Source organism: Atractosteus spatula, chromosome 8 (genome assembly GCF_055471065.1).
Source record: "Atractosteus spatula isolate fAtrSpa1 chromosome 8, fAtrSpa1.hap1, whole genome shotgun sequence".
Taxonomy (NCBI): Eukaryota; Metazoa; Chordata; class Actinopteri; order Semionotiformes; family Lepisosteidae; genus Atractosteus; species Atractosteus spatula.
The window spans coordinates 9390592-9405773 of record NC_142713.1 but is presented as its reverse complement, the minus strand read 5'-3'; the positions used below and the strand labels follow the sequence as shown (position 1 = coordinate 9405773).

General features: G+C 40.0%; 1 protein-coding gene across 1 annotated transcript in view; it reads left to right on the top strand.

The window, feature by feature from the left end:
* Positions 1-15182, top strand: part of LOC148829168 (voltage-dependent calcium channel subunit alpha-2/delta-4-like) — a 205026-nt gene that overhangs the window by 118875 nt on the left and 70969 nt on the right. The window lies entirely within an intron of this gene.

Below are 15182 nucleotides of genomic sequence, written 5' to 3'. Positions count from 1 at the left end.
GGACAGATTTCAAGACTTTGTGAGGATTGTTAGGAACAAAAGACTGCTCATTCAGTCAAGGATTTAATTCTGCCTGCCCCCCCAACAGTATGCGACTGGTAACATATTCATGATTAAACCTACAATTTGTGTGCTAAAATGAGCTGGTTGCAAGTCAGGCAGAATGTTAGCATAGAGTGTACAGAGAGTATTTTTGACAGTACAGCAATAGCATTACCAGACGATACAGGTTTGGCATGGTGCTGCTGTGCTACAGAATGAGGTGGATGAAGCTCTGTGTCCTGGAGAGAACATAATCTGTGGTATAGCACAGGGATTAGTCTGCCTTCCACAGCATTTTCCCAAACGAACTTGTACGTCATAAGCAGCCTCCAATCACAGTTAAATGTTGAAGTTACAGAGTACTTGAAATGCTGATGTATTTGAATCAACGTGTCACATGTGCATGCATCACCTGTATTGAGAGAAAGACAATAATCAGGGTAGTCGAGGGCTGCCTGTGAACGTTTTATCCCAATAGAGGATGTCATTTTTCTTTTTCATTTTAACTTTGAAAAAACAGCTGTTTGCTGTCTGAAAAGCAGGTGTGTCTTCAGTAGATGGTACCAGCTGCCGACGAGAATGCAGTTTAGACTGGACCCAGAACTGGAATTTCTTCTCAGCACAGCTCACTGTGTTGCTTTGAGGTCAAGCAGCCACAGATCTGTGCAATTTGGTTATCTGGTTATCTTTGCTAAATGCAAAGTCTCCGAGTCATGATGATGTCGTCAAATGCAAACTCATTAGGGTCTGCACCCCACTAGTCTTTTCCTGCACCAGAATAGAAGCTTGAGCGAGTTTCCAGCTGCCTGAACAATGGTCATAGACAATGGTCATAGTATTAATGTAAAACAGTGTGTTAGTACGGTGAAGACTCAAATCAGCTGTGTAGAGCTGTCTAGATCAATTCCTGCAGCAGAGGGTGTGCTGGTATACTTTGGTAGATGTAAATGATGTGGATGTTGTCTTGTGTGCAGTAATTTTAAAGCATTTGTCTGCATTAAGCAGAGCTGTGTGTATGCAGGAAAATGTGCTTCACTTACTGCTGACATCGAAGGCTTAAAATTACAAAACATTTTCTGTTGGAATATTCTTACTGTCTGGCTCTACAGTAACATCTAATTCATCTGTTAGACCAACATGTAAGAGTCATATATACTGTAACTCATAATATTAGAAACAAATTTTAGAATATGGTGTTTTATTTACTGTTACTAAACGATCTTAGGTTAACTGGAAAAGGAATGTCTGCTTATTAAGGAACAGTAGTACTGCAATGTTAAACTTGTTTATTTGCTCTGTTTAGTTGACATAAGAATGGGCAACAGGCATTTTAGTGACAGCAGTATTGCTTTAGGATGAGGAAAAAAACACCAATAGCATCTGGTGTTCTCAGAATCATTGTCAGTCAGGGTGTCTCTGCAGGGGCTAATCTACTGTATTAATGAATGTGAGTCTGTGAGCTTGTGTGTCTGTGAGTATGCCGGAGTGCATCTCCAGCATCAGTGTGTGATTAGAGCAGGAGGCAGGGAGCCAGCAGCCCCTTTGATTCTGCCACCCCAGGTCTGCCTGTTTATTTTATTTAGCTGTCATTTGAATGGGACACATACAATTATAACATTAGAGCCGCAGCTGAATGACTCAGGACTCCATGCTCCGCTGAAGCACAGACTGGTTTTCCTCCATAGCATTCAGGCAGGCAGTGTTGGAAATTAATCACATGAGGTCACTGGGGGTATACCTCAGAAAATATGACTTTCAGATCAGCTGCAAGCCATTAGAGCTTGCCATTTGTCTCAATGCAAACTCAGGGTCAAAGCTGAATTTTAAGGATGTCTTGGGTGATTCATTCCTTTTACGAATAGTTCCCAGGTAAAAGCTAAGTCTAGTAGTTTAACAACAACAAATAATAATTTTAACAACATTCAGACACCTTCCTCTATTAATCGCTGTACGTATTTTAATAATAATTATAATTCCTTACACTTATACAGTATAGCGTTTTTCTGGACATTCTACTCAAAGCACTTTACACAGATGTCCCCTCCACCACCACCAATGTGCATGTCACGAAGCGTTCTATCAGGACCCTATGCAGACAACACAATCTGGGGGGGGGGGGGGGGAGTGAGGAAAACACGGGGAAAAAGGTATGCAAAGGGTCAGGAATGAAAACGGGGCATGTCCACAGTGCACTGGTGTTTGGGGGAGGTGTGGCCGAGGCAAACAATCCAAGGGAGTCCGAGGCAAATCCAAGAATGATGCAATGTCCAAAACTGGGAGATCCATCCAGACACAGACAAACAGAGTTAAAACCTGGAGCGGGATCCGGCGGAGGGTCGGGGGAGTAAAAAGGGGGTAACGGGGCCAGACGCTCTAGTCCCGGACCCAGTAGGTCAGGACGCCATAGAAGCCTATGCCGCCGAGTCGCTCTTGAACTCGTGGGTAGGCGGGCTTCTGGGAGTCCATCTTCCAAAGATTGGCAGGAACGCCTGGCTTTTATAGGACGGGGGGCAGGAACCAGAGGCAGGTACAGGGAATGAGTACAGAACAAGGAAGGGCTGGGGCGTCCTTAAGAGGAGGGGACAATGCAGCATCCAACTGGATGATTCGACAGCAGCCATAGTGCTCCAGTACACTCACCACACACCTGCTATCAGGGGGAGGAGAACAGAGTGATGAAGCCAATTCATAGATGAGGATTATTAAGGGGTCATGATTGGTAAATCATTGGCCAGGGCTACAGGGTTACACACCTACTGTTTTCAAGAAAACCCTGGGATTTTTAAAGACCACAGAGAGTCAGGACCTTATTTTAACATCTCATCCAAAGGACAGTGCCTTTATGTAGTATAGTGTCCCTGTCAATATACTGGGGCATTAGGGCCCACACATGCCGCAGGGTGAGTGCCCCCTGCTGGCCCCACTAACACCTCTTCCAGCAGCAACCTTAGTTTTTCCCAGGAGGTCTCCCATCCAGGTACTGGCCAGGCCCATACCTGCTTAGTTTCAGGGGGCTGCCAGTTGTGAGTTGCAAGATGATATGGCTGCTGGCGTTTTGAAGCACCAACTAGAGTCGGTTTCGTTAGAAAATTCATTCACAAGTTGAATCCGACCCTGTGGCTTAGTCTCTCTTCTTAGGCCTTTCTAGAAGGCTTCCATTTCCTTTCAATGGTGTAGAAGTCAGAAGTGTGGATCCTATTCCATTTGCATTCTGACAGGGTCTTTGTGAAACTTCCAGATTTTCTTCCTTGTTCCATATCTCGTTTTCTGTGCGGTATGTCAAGCACCTTGTTTGTTTTTACAGTATATTGCTTCTCTGTCTCTGTTTCTCTGTCTATGGAATCCATGATGTTTACCACTCATGACACAATTTTCACTGTGATTATATATTCTATAATAAGAGTAAATTTATCTATACTGACTAAAGCAAATAATAATTGAAGATAATTAAATTCCTGAAAGTAACCCAATTTATGATGTTATAAAAACTTTTTAACCTATGCAGTACTTAAAACCAATGCTACATATTTTTGCTGCTATTATGTTTTTCCTTTTGGTGGAAATGTTATATTAACTAAAATTATATTTGAAGAACTTTTATATCATGGCTGGCACCTCTTAAAAAGCTCCACACTTGTGCTTTTTATATTTGGATCATCGATTAGTTTTTTCCTTGGGAAGGAAACATAAGTGTTAACATACAACACACAATATTACATTAACATACCAGTGCTCAACACAGCTTGACACAGTTGGCGTTTTTTTTACTTCAGTTTTGCAAAATGTTTTAAAACCTTACCTAAAAATATAAATCATATATTTCCAAACTTCAGTTCAGTTTGTATCTGCAGGTAATTGAATATCAAGCTGCTAAACTATTTTAGAGAGTCTGAGATTAATAAATTCATGACTAGTTCAGAACCCTATGTAACTCCACATCTTACTTTCAAAGTACTAGAGAACTTCAACCTCACTTTGCTGTGTGAATATTAAAAATCGGTGCCAAATGCTTGAGTTGGGTTTTTTGTATATACCCTTTATTCTGTTGTGTTCCAAGTAAATAAGTGAACACCCACATACTAAGTAAAATGCTTTTTTGTTTTTATTTTTATTTCTACTGTTATACATTCCCTAAAGCTCCTTATACTTATGCAATACACGTTTTTACACATTTGTGTTTTAGATTTCAATGCTATGGCATTTAAATTCAAACCAATTTTTTATTGCATACTGCTCAACCATGGGCTTCCTGAAAGTAGGATGTTTGAGGTAGATGAAACTCGCAAACTCGACAGAAATGTAACCAGGAACCAGAAATATGCACAAATAGAATTCTCACCTTTCCATTTCAGGGGCTACAAAGCTCTTCTGGAAATGATCATCTATTCCATTGTTATCCTCTCATTCAAATATCTTTAATTAAGAGCAGCACAGTAACGTTGTAACAGAATAAATCTTTCTTGGGTTAAAAGCTTCCCCCATTTCAGTAGTTTGGTCAAATTCTAATTGCAACAAAATGAGCCAAGGAATATAAAAGGTTTATGTACTGTAAGACCTTGATTGTTAACACACTTGGCGAAGGAAATAAGGGCACTGGCCAAAGGTCAGAGACACCATAATCACCCTCACTTATGAGGAATGAACCAATGAGGAAGCTATAAGGGTGCAGGTAGGGTTGGGGAGTCAGGTCTATAAAAAAAGCAGCCAGAGAGTATTTATACAGTATGTAGGAGAGTGGCAGTGCAGGATTTGAATTTGACCTCCTCCAAAATGTCTGTTAAACACTGTAGTCTTGGCAGTCTGTATACTGTGTTCCATAAGCCTGTAACTGTGTAAGAAAAGCTTTTTGATATTTATCCATCCATTTTCTGTTTTTTTTCTCATTAAGGGTGAAGGGAGCCTGTCCCACCAAGCGTTTTGATTTACAATGTCGTTCTACCATACAAAGTAGATTCATTTATTGTTCTTGCCAATGAACCAAGTTTGTTTTAGTTTAGTTAAATGAGAGAATAAATACATAAGCTCTGACTGTTTTTCTTACCTGAAGAAAATAGAGAATAATGCACACCCAAAGTTACTGAAGTTGTCGAAGTGCTGTCCAAGGGATTCAATAAAAGCGCTAAGTTGTCACAAATAGACACTCACTGTGTGGTGGCTCTGTGGCTAAGGATTGGTGCCTGTGGCTGGAAGGTTGCTGGTTTGTATCCTGTGGCCGGCAGAGGAATCCTACTCAGTTGGGCCCCTAAGCAAGGCCCTTAACCCCAACTGCTCCAGGCATGCTGTATAAATGCTGTGCTCTGACCACAAACTTCTCTCCCTGTCTGTGTGTCTCATGGAAAGCAAGTTGCGGTATGTGAAAAAAAGACAAATTCCTAATACAAGAAATTGTATACATTATGACCAATAAAGTGACCTTATCTTACTCCATAATAATGTATTATAGAATTTATTGTACTCTTTTTTCGTTTAACCTTTTTTATTATTGTAACAACGCAACAGAGATCTTGATGTGGCTGAATGGGATTCTTTGATTAATGAGCTAACAAGTTAGATCAAAGAACAAACAAGCCAGTCAGGGCAGAATGACAGCTATCCGGATGTGAGTTCCACAGCTGCAAGAGCAGAATTAGAATAGATTACAGGAGGAATACGAGCTTCGTTTGTTGCAATCAGCTCAGAGAACCTGGTGAAACATGGGACAAGCACAGGCAGTGGTGTGAAATAGTGTTTAGATCTCAAGGCTCTGGTCAGCAAGGTCATTGGCTGAAACCCTGTTTGGGTTTTGAACAACAGCACTGCTGTCATACCCTTGAGTGAGATACTTCAACCAGACTGTCCAGGAAAATGCCCTGCTGCATGAATGCTTATGAATGTAAGATGCTTTGAATTAAAGCATGAGCCAAATAAATCAATAATAATAATAATGATGATAGAAGATGACAAAACACTGGTCTTTCAAGCTCACCCAACCCCAGTGTTGCTCAGCCTGTGCTGTTCTGCTACTAGGGGAGTCCTAGTCATAGGTGACTAATCGCAATATAGTTCCAAAGAAAGATCTCAGTTCTGTTGGCTTCAAAAATGTTATGCCTTCAACATATGCATTTTTTTGTAAAAATCTGAATATATTGTTTTTCATTTGAACAAAAGTAGTCTTATATATTGAACCCACATACGAAAGTTATCTCTTTGCTTTAGTAGTTATCTGTGCATGTTTTCTTTTGGTATGATCATTTGACCATTTCCATTTCATATGACCATTTCCTCCCATAAGGCATTTTAACTGTACAGTATATGGTATATGTCACTGTGTATATTAACTGTAAATATTCCTGATAGTTTCCCTTTATGTTTAAGACTCCTGAGCTCCCTGAGTCCAATGCCAAAGTCCAAAAAGTGAACTTCCTAATTCTTGCCTGGAGTGCTCCAAGGTTAAGACCTAAATTTAAACAAGGGTTTAGTATATTGAAATAGTCCTGAACATTTTGGACTCTGCATGTATTTCAGCTTATCCAATGTACATTTAAAACCAAGAACAGAAGCTAGGCGTTTACCCAAAAGATTTCGGGAGTATGGAACATGCTGTCCATGATGTTGAAACAGATTCCCTGACCTCTTTCAAGAAATGGGTGGATGACCTGGATCAGTTACCTACAGTACTAACTACCAAACAGGATAGATGGGTGAAAAATTACCTCCTCTCTTGTGCCCCTCTCCTCTGCTTCTCTTCTGCACTGGTTCTATTAAAAAATATACTTAACAAAGGACTTTTTGCTCACCTTTGAGTGTTTCATTATACAACTTATAAGAGAAAAATGACATTTCAGGCTATATATACAGCAACCCCATTTTAATTATTTTTGAGTGCATTATTGTAATCTGATATGTTGTTTGACTATTGAAGAAAACCTATCAAGTCAGTTGGTTTAGCTTTATTTATTCTCTACAACTTAGCTCTGTGTGAAAGATTGATTACATCTTCTTCTCTGGAAGAGCCAGGTGCTGGCCCCCCCCAGAAAAGTGGCTGCTTGTGTCTAAATCAGAAATGGTTAGATAATTGACCTCAGATATTTCATTATTACAGCTGGAACCACAGTTCATACCTGCAGGAATTTTAGCTACTCAGACAGCTCAATAGACTGCTACACCCTGGTGACCTACAGTATCTATAGGCAGGTCGAGGCATCTGTCAAAACATTCCCACAAAGCGGGCTCTGAGTACCTTGTAAATGAAAAGTCACCTTCCACAATACAGCCTTACTCCGACCTCTTGAATATTGCCATTTGAAATCCAGCTGCACTGCCTGTGAACTGTACCTAAAATCCTGCAGAAATGCTGCTTTGACTCTCAACCTAGTGAGAGCAAGATGAGCCTTGTCGGTACTTATTAGCAGATATGTAGCATAAATCAGGTTTCTGCATAGTGTGGTTGTGTACATGCCTGCTTTGTCAAAGACATTGCTAAAATGAGGTTCCTTTGCAAGTTTTACAAGAGTACTAATCTTGGAGTCATGGCTAAAATCTGTAAAACAGATGACAGAATGTGCCCTGCCTAATCGTCCTGCTCGGTTAAATTCTCTTTCCTAGTCTTCTATTTGTGGCAGACCGGTTTCAGCACTCCGCCTAAAGAGGTGTTAAAATGTGCGACTATAAGTGGAGGCTGAAGTGTTTGAGTCACTTAAAGAGACTTTAGTGTCGTCAAAGCAGTTGCAAAATTTTACCATGGGTGCATTTTGGACGTTCGTAAGCTTGTTATTGTAGACTTCATACAAAAATGTGTACCACAATGTATCCACATGGTACTGTTAATGTTTGATTTAACAACAGAAAGAAATAAACACAGAAAAGCACAGGGAAAGAAAGATAAGTTGCACGCAAATGCAGATCTAAGGCAAATGTACAAAACAGCTAACACACTGTATCACCCATCAGTCTACTCCTTCTGCCGTTCTCCAGTGCCAGGTGTGTTGCTTATCTCATTGTGATAATCTGAATGTTTCTCTACCTCATTCTCTATGAGGAATTGCAATTAAGAAAATGACCTCCAGCAAATCTCTGGCTTAAAAAGAATGAACTGCATCTCTAATTAGGAGAACAACTATTTAAATGAATGTATTCCTGTGTGAGAGTTACAGTATATGTGCATGTGTGAGTAAAGATCTTTTTGCCAGTGGGTGAGTTTGTGCATGTGGGTGTTTTGCAGTGGTGTCCTGATAGTTCACATGTTCCTGTGGGCGAAGGTGTCTATCCTTGATGTGTATATTCAGTAATTCAATTTTAAGTAGCAGTGTTGCTGAAAGAAAGTAATATCCAGTAACATGAGTACTGAATAGATATTTTTATATTTTTTGCATTGCAATCATTATAGTCCTGATAAACGTGACATTTTATTTTAATCCTTTGTATATCTTTTATTTTAGTTTTACTACAAAGAAGTTTTAGTATGAATATTTTGCTGTTCTGTTTCTTGCTGCTGTGTTTGGATGTACAGGAGCAACTGTGTGTTCCCAAACCCTTGTTCAATAACAGATATTCCAAGGGAACATCCATCTTTCCATTTTTTTTCTGATTTATCTAACTCAAGGCAGGGAAGCCGAAGCCTATCTTGGCAAGAAATGGGCTCAAGGCAATACTATATACACACACTGGACAGGATGCCAGTCCATCTCACTTGTTAGGGAACATAAACTTTTTAACCTTCCTCCCAAACTTCTGTTATAAATTCTGTTGTTTCAATAAATAAAACTTTACTAAGCATGCAGGCCATAAAGATACCAGGGCCAATTTTTCCCCAAAAGCCAATTAACTTACCAATTTCTGGACTGCTCCACTATTTATATCATCCCTGTATTAATATTTACACCCTGGTCTGTAATCTCTGTTTTTTCTCTATGAACTACAGTTGTTCTCAGTCCAAAGGCTTGCATTGCCTTCGATGCCTACTCCTCACACACTAGGAGTTAGTTTATAATTAGAAGCCTTTTGAAATCTTTTTATATTTTTGCTGAAAGATACGTTTCCACACATGGACAAATGAACAGTGTAACAGTAACTGGAGAAACGTTTCACAAACAGCTACTGTATAACATACAAATACATGTCTTTTACATGGACGTCTTACGAAATCTTATTTTACCTTATATTCAGAATAATCATTATCTAATTAAACATAACATATTATGTTAATCTATCAAATACTATTATTACATTTATTTAATTTTTCTGAACTTTTCTCTTCAGTGATCAATGGAGAAAATGGACATTGGTACAATTACACTAATAATAATAGTGTCATTTTCCACTTATGTTTTCTGCTTTGTGCTTAAATTTTCAATTCTCAGAGGGTTACAAGTGCTACACCAATCACAGTACAAAAGAAGAAAATACTGCCCTTATCACTCACATGAATTTTAGTTCATCTCACGTTGTAGTATAAATATATCTAAACCTCTCTTAACCCCCAGTCTTAAGCTTGATTCTTATTGTTAATGTTAAACTGAAAACAATTAAATTCACATAATGCGACTATTTTTTTCATACAAGTTAAATTTTGAATGAAACTCTTTTCCCTTAAAATCTTTTAAATCCTTAAGTGGTTAACACCGTCTATTGCTGTTAGTAGCATCAGTAGCCATCAGCACATTTCAACCATACTGATACTGTAATATGGATACTTTTTTACCATAACATTTCCCAAACTACTTGAACTCTTCCCCTGGTTGCTATGGAACCAGCCTGAAATCAAATGAGACTGGAAGAGCTGTGGTTACCACAGAGATATTGTAACAGCTTATCAGCAGTTTCTGCACTCTGGATTTAAAGGAGCTGTTTTGGTACTGATGTGATGCCCTCTGTACATCACTGAGGTCACATGAGACTTCTTTTACGCTGTAGATGCCCTACATGTGACAGATCTTGAGTTCTGAGTTGTTAATTGACCTCCTGGTGGTTAACACCTTTTAGTGTACCCGACAAGAATTCTGACTGGGAGGCTTTTAAAGACAAAATGTATGAATGTATGTGCCTTGGACTCGTCAGACATATTGAAACCTTTCTCTTTTTTTTTTAAAGGAGAGCTTAACATTGACATTTACATAATTAGGCCTGATAAAAGCTTTGACAGATACCTGCATTTAAAGTGCAAGATACATTCTAAAGCTCAAGCTGTGTGTAAAGTCTTTGTTAAAATACTAGCTACATTATTACTTAGCTTTGTTTTTTAGATCAGGAACTGGGTAGCCCACGGAACTTCAGAATGGAAGTGATTCTATAAGAGTAGTGGGTCAGTTCTATCCTGGTCCCATGAGCAATGAACCTAAACAATTATTCTCATTACATACCAATGAGAAGAGTACATCCAGACATTCTCTTCCTTTCTGACATGACGTTCTTGTAGCACTATACGCACTACACAGTAAGGCCTGTTTCACTTTTCTTTACAAAATAACTCTTACTTTTTGTCTTGATTTTGATATATTTTTAGGCAATCTTCAAAAGTTACCTTAAGTGCCTTAAAAAATTGGCTACTTCATCCATTTAGTCGAGTATTTTCAATTAGATACACATTCATCAAACATTTGGCCTTGTACTGTTATATAAGTCAATGGGTTTTGTAAAAGGAATAGTGGTAGCCTTGCACTGTAATGTAGAAATGTACAACTAAGCAGATAACAATGTAGCTTTATTTAGTTCTCAATACAGCAATCTTTTATTGAGCATTCTGCAGATGGTTTGCCTGTTGGGGAACGAAAAGGTCTCTGTGTACTGTGCTTAGACGTTTATGACAAATTACAACTCAATGCCTTTAGGGTGTGGCTGTTACACATTGTATTTGCCTGAAACCCCAGTGATATCAGGTTTCCAAAGCAACAGGGACAGAAAGATATTGTTGTTTTTGTTATGATTAAGTCTTTGCCTTTAGATAATGAGACTGACCAATTATTGTAGAAAGCTGTGTATTTTCCCATCTAAGCGGCTAACTGCAGAATGTTATTTCTGAAAATAATTATTTCATGGTAAATCATAATAAAATGGTGGTCAGAGATAGTTCAGATAATGGACTGTTATTTTTATTTCACCACAGCCAACATGTCCTGAAACTCAAACACACACTGAAAAGCATAAGTGAAAGTGAAGTGAAATTTGAGATTTTTGCTGTGTATTATTTACATTTGTGTTTCAGATCAAATGATAAATAGGCAAATGTATAGAATGTTAGTTTTTATGTCTGCAGATTTTTGTGCATACATGTTAAACCGTGTTAAAACAAATCTGTTTTGTGATCTAACCCCCCTATTTCAGGTTAGCATTGGTGTTGGAGCAAATTAACTTGAAGTCATTTAAACTAATGTAAAACTTAGCATATCACTTGCGTGTAAAGACTTCTGCTACACATCAACATCACCGGTTCTCTTGATATGCTCTTTTGAAATTATCTGCAGGAACTGTGAGTTGTTGCTTGTTTGGGGTATTTTCTGATTTTAGTTTCCACTTCAACAAGTGAAATGTCTGCTCAGTAGGATTTACACCAGGGAATTGACTTGGCCAGATCAAAACTTTCCAGGTCTTCTTCCTGGGTTAAGTACAGTGTGCAGTATGTTTTGGGTCGTTGTCTTGCTGCAGGTTAAACTCCTGCCCAATGAATTTGGAGGCATTTTTTGGGACAAGTGTAAACAAGATGTGGGGGGAGAGTCCGGCGGGGCCATGGAGGATGACTGTCGGACAGCCTGGAAGATGTTCTGGCCAACCTTTCGACAATTCAGTAAGGGAAGGCGGGATATCGCCCAAGGTATACTCCGCAGGGGCAGAGAAATGTTGACCTTAACTGGGGACGTTGCTGAGAGGTGAAAAGAGCACTTTGAGGAAGACACTGGACATTGTTTGGCTCACATGGTTAAAGCTCCTCTTCAATGTTGCACTGACCAAACACAGACAGTGCTTTGGGGACATTGCCTCCCCCCAGGACTGGCAGATTGGGGTGTTCCAATCGAGTTATCACGTAAGGAGCAACATCAGCATGCGTGGGCTGCAAAGGAACAAGTAAAGGTTTACTCGTTGCTGAAAAGAGAAGAAAAGAAACACAGTGTTTCAGCTGTAGGGCCTTCTTCGGGTGTCACAGAAGGCTACACAACCAAAACATTGTGTTTCTTTTCTTCTCTTTTCAGCATGGAATAAACCTTTAACTTGTTCCATAGAGTTGTCAGCGCTTCTCAGTCTCTGGGGCAATGCCAGGGTGCTGGAAGGCAGACTCAGCTACAGGAGGAACAATAATGACTGGATCACTAGACAAACTCTTTGTCCTTGCACAGATATTTGAGGGTGTATGGGAGTTTGCCACCCCTGCATACTCATGTTTCTTGGAGAAGACTTATAACAGTGTGCCCTGGGGTATCGTGTGGGAGGTGCTACTATGCTCCATGCAGTCCCCATATTTACAGAGCAAGCTTTATGTCCACATTCTCGGCATTAAGTCAGTCTTGTTCAAGGTGGGCATGGTACTGCACCAAGGGTGCATCTTGTCTCCTCTCCTGTTTGGGATTTTCATGGACAGGTTATCAAGGTTTGGAGTGTATCCAATTTTGGGACCTAAGAGTTTTGGGACCTAACATCTCTGCTGTTTGCAGATGATGTTGCCTCATCCTGTGAGAGAGGGGTCTCCGTCACCATCCGCAGACAGTACTGTACGTTACACCACACACTATGACAACCTTAACCCACTTAAATTATACATGCGTCCATACATCCATTTGTCTGTCAGCTAGCTAGCTTACAAAGGTACACGCTTGGGGTCAGCTAGCAGTTTCCCAATTCATACACACAAAAACATAACCACTTCTAAATCTTACTTCTAAATAGGTTCCTGTTATTCGTTGAGAAATCTGATACACACACTCAAGGATATGGTATGTTTTTTTATTTATGTTGATGTTTTTTTTGTTTATTTGTATCTATCTGTATGAAAAAGAGCACTCTGTCTGTCTGCCTTCCTTTTTTCCTTATTGTTGTTACAGCTATGTGTCCTGGGCAGTCGGCCTTCTGTGTTTGGTCACTTCAGGGGTCCCCACCTGAACCCTATACTTGGCTGGGCTTTGTGATATCAGCGCTGAGTGATGTGTGCGCACATCTTCCGGGATAGGAAGTACCATTTTACGAATACAGTGGGAAGGGGTAAAATATTCTGCTCATGTTTTTTGTTGTTTTTTTACATGACATATATTCCATTGCTTAAACATTATGAATGGATTGTTATGGGGGGCAAATGATAAGCTTATTGTGAGATATGGAGCTGGATAATTTTAGTGGGACAATGGCAGGTTTTGAGGGGGCAGGGCTGTACCTGTTTAGGAAGCTGCTTAGCTAGGTAAGAGGGGAGAGTGGACTGATAAAACCTAAGTGTGGTGGGAGTCCTGGCTTCTAATGAAAGTTTTTGTGTATTTCTTTTGTTTCATTGTGTTGCGTTTTGCACTATACAGTTTATATTTGTTTTGTTGGTTTGTGGGGAGCACTGTCAAAATAAGCTTCTGCACCTGAGTGGTGTAAGATCCGATCCCTTTATTAGCCCTATACAATTTCTTGCATTAGGAATTCATTTTTTCTCATACCCCAGCTTGCTCTCCATGAGACAAACAGACAGGGAGAGAAGCTTGTGGTCAGAGCACAGGATCAGCCATTTATACAGTGCCCCTGGAGCAGCAGGGACTTGCTCAGGGACCTAACAGAGTAGGATTCCTCTACCAGCCGTGGGATTTGAACCGGCAACCTTCCCACCACAGGTGCAGATCCTTAGCCACAGAGCCACTGCTCTGCCCTTTTTTTTTCAAAATAAATTTTGCAGCTATTGCGGCTGAGCCATCATTTTATTTTAAAAGAACTCACTTGGGCACCCCTCCAGCCCTCCCTATGACATCTCATATAACTGTGCTCTCCAGAGCACACTGGGAAGGTTTGCAGCCAAGCACTGTAGTGGTTTATGCCTTCTAACTCTAGAAGCAAACCCAAAAAGTAATCTCCAAAGACTGGAGCCTGGCAGCATGGAATACCTGAGCAATTAGAAACACCTGTCAGCCATTTGTCCTAATACTTATGCATATCTGAAATGAGGAATTGAACTCTACAAACACCTTTTTTTTTGTAAAACATGTATGCAAAATAATACTCAGACAACAAAAGTGAAATTCTGGCCTTTTGCTTCATATTAATCTTTTGATCTGAAAATACAACTTGATTTGTTATATTATCAAAAATGACAAATTTCACTTCACTTTCTCAATACTTTTCACTGTAAAAGATGGACATCACAGAGCAGGTTTCTATATCCTTTCTGGTATTCAGAGTCCCGGGAGAGCCGCGTAAGATTCAAGGGTAAAAAAATCGAGAATGACCCTTTGATTCCCAGTTTATTACAGACATTAAATCACTGTTGTGTCACCTAGCAATAACAATCAACCGGGAATAAATTGAGGACAGAGCCTTTAAAAAAAGGTTCCCCTAGAGGTAAAAAAATTAAGAGGTTTGTGGGGCAGAGACTAAAATTAAGACATGACGTGCCTAGCAGCTCTGTGATGGCTAGAACTGAAGGCTGGTAATTAGATTTTTTTTTTTTTTAGTGTTTTCGGGCAGGAGATGTAGGCTAAGGAGAGAGGGAATAGACTAACAAGTCACGAAGGCTCTCCCTTCTGAGTGGCTCTCCTCACAGTCGTCTGGGGTGACTGCCGCAGTATCCGCTCAACAGGCTACGTGAGGGATATCAATCTCATTTATCCATGGCTTCCTTGTGTGAGACAGCAGAGTGAGAGACAAGCACAAGGTCATTTTATACCCGCCTCATCCCCGATGGCAGGCTTCTGAGGAGACGTCCATGTTATGATATAAAACAGAATGATGAAAGGAGTCCGGGTGGCAAAGTGATAAAATACCATCCTGCAAAGTAGATGTTGCCTCTGGTTCTGTCCTTGAGTGCTTGGGCCAACAGTATATTAAACAGCCACTTGTACTGCATTTTAGGGATGTGATCTATGGGCCTGTCTGTGCAGACAACAGCTGCAAATTGTAGTGTGTGTAGGCTCTCCGAGTAGAACAAGATGAAATCTAAACATTTCAGGAGGTTGTGTTAGATTGCATACAGGACTACCAGCTGGGCTGTG